The sequence below is a fragment of the Camellia sinensis genome, chromosome 5, assembly GCF_055761805.1.
Source record: "Camellia sinensis isolate YWXY chromosome 5, ASM5576180v1, whole genome shotgun sequence".
Lineage (NCBI taxonomy): Eukaryota > Viridiplantae > Streptophyta > Magnoliopsida > Ericales > Theaceae > Camellia > Camellia sinensis.
The window spans coordinates 147,145,925-147,147,857 of NC_138965.1; the positions used below are offsets into that span (position 1 = coordinate 147,145,925).

The window sequence follows — 1,933 nt, forward strand, 5'->3', positions numbered from 1 at the left end:
AATTCTGACCTGAAAAATAAAAACACAAATTAATCTAGAAACCGCTGATGCATATGAATAAACTAAAAAGTTAATTCAGCAAACCAAAATAGAAACATTAATTATTTTTGCTTGATCTTAATTCTTTTGGAAGTACCTTCCCTGTTAACAATTAGATGCCACAGCAGCTCAGTGTCAATGACATTGTAATTAGAAGGTCACTAATGAGCACAATATTTAAAAATGATAAATTTCAATACAGCTTGTGTACGATCTTTTTGTGAATATATATTATTATTACTGTTGAACCATAATTCTAGGTACCCATAAATAAATAAATAAAAACTCAAGAATTTACTCTTTTTTTGGGGGGGGGGAGATACATTGCAGTTACTATCACCAGCACCAGCAGCAGGTTTTAAAGAAGCAGAAGCTGCATTTTCTTTGCACCTTTGGAGGAAAAAGAAGAAAAAATAGCTACCCATTTCATGCATGTCTATCTACCAAAGAATAACTGCAAACACTAACAATTGGCACAAGCGTATAGAAAATCATAAAGAAAATACATTATTATCTCAAAATACATAGCGAAGCATTGTAGCCTCAGATTCAATTCCTCCAACTCCCCAGCCAACAACTCCTAAGCCAGCAATCATATTTGTATGGGAATCAATTCCAACCACGCTATCAGGGTACAGAATGCCATTTTTGTAGAAAATAACCCATCCAAGGTATTCAAGATTAACTTGAAAATTGCCAGAGTCACTTGCTAAATGCCAAACCTACCAAATAATATTATAGTGCTAAAAAAATGAGAAAACTTGGACTATGATTTACAAGAGGCTAGAGGTAAATGTGGCTTTACTCTGGAAGCCCCATAAATAGTTAAACATTGCAAACCTCATGTATTGAGCCTATACCTATCTAATGTTTTGGCCCTTTTAAGAGTAAACCATTCATACCACCTTAAGGGCAAATTATTGCACCTTGCCATGAGAATTGTCCTTTAACAACAGTATAACATCTAGATATAGAAATACCCTTGATGCACTAATGATGCCAAAGTCTTACCTGGTGGACAATACCAGAACCAGGAGGAACAATGAGCATATTGTGAAAAACATTGGAACCCCACTTCAGAAAAACAAACCTCTCCTTGTTTCTCTGAAATTCAAGCCCCATATTTGCCTGCATTGCATTCACTTCCTGCCACATCAACCTGAACAGAATTGTCAATGACAAGATCCACTGGAACCTGGACATAACATTTATGTGTGTAAACAAATATTGGTTATATTAATTTATTAGTGTGAGATTCTAACAAATTAAGAACAACTCAGTTGATTGATACATGTGAAGGTTAAGTTGGAAATCAATGGTACATTCAAGAAAGCAGATTTTTTTGCCCAATATTATTTGCCAACTCCCAATGAAGGTCAGCAAGTGGGCCGAGCAGAAAACACATTAAGGCAACATGCAATCAAGACCCTACTACCAAACTAAATATTCAAAGCGCTCAAGGCCATCACCTTGCATTGTTCGTTCATGGCCAAGAGCTGGGCCTCTTTTTTGTCAAGTAGAGTGGTCAACCTCACATTTTCTTCCATAAGTTTCTGGACTTCAGTTTCTTTCTGCATTTTCTCACTGTTCAGCTGTGTGGTCTTTTCAACTAACCTGCTTCCAAACAAAATCAAATTTATCATTTAACCAGAGTCTGTGTGGTAGAAACACATATTCTTCAATAGAAACACCAAAATATGGCAGCGACACCTTCCATACTCATAGCTTCTCCAAAATTAGGTTCTGTGCTACTGGCTACTGCTGCTGCTGCTGTTGTTACCTTCTTGCTGAAGCTTGTTGTCTGCTGTTGCTTGCCATTTTGCTGATGCTTAATGATCTGATGTTGCCTGCTGTCTAAGAGGATGTGGTGGTTGTTTTATAGTCTGAATTTTTA

General features: G+C 36.6%; 1 long non-coding RNA gene across 1 annotated transcript; it reads right to left on the minus strand.

Annotated features, from left to right (window-relative positions):
• Nucleotides 1-542: 542 nt before the first annotated feature.
• On the minus strand, nt 543-1,649 carry LOC145790232 (uncharacterized). Its single transcript, XR_014328908.1, has 3 exons — nt 1,509-1,649; nt 1,051-1,234; nt 543-619 (listed from the first exon to the last, which is right to left on the minus strand). It is a non-coding gene; the product is annotated as an uncharacterized LOC145790232 (long non-coding RNA).
• Between the last annotated feature and the right edge of the window lie 284 nt (nt 1,650-1,933).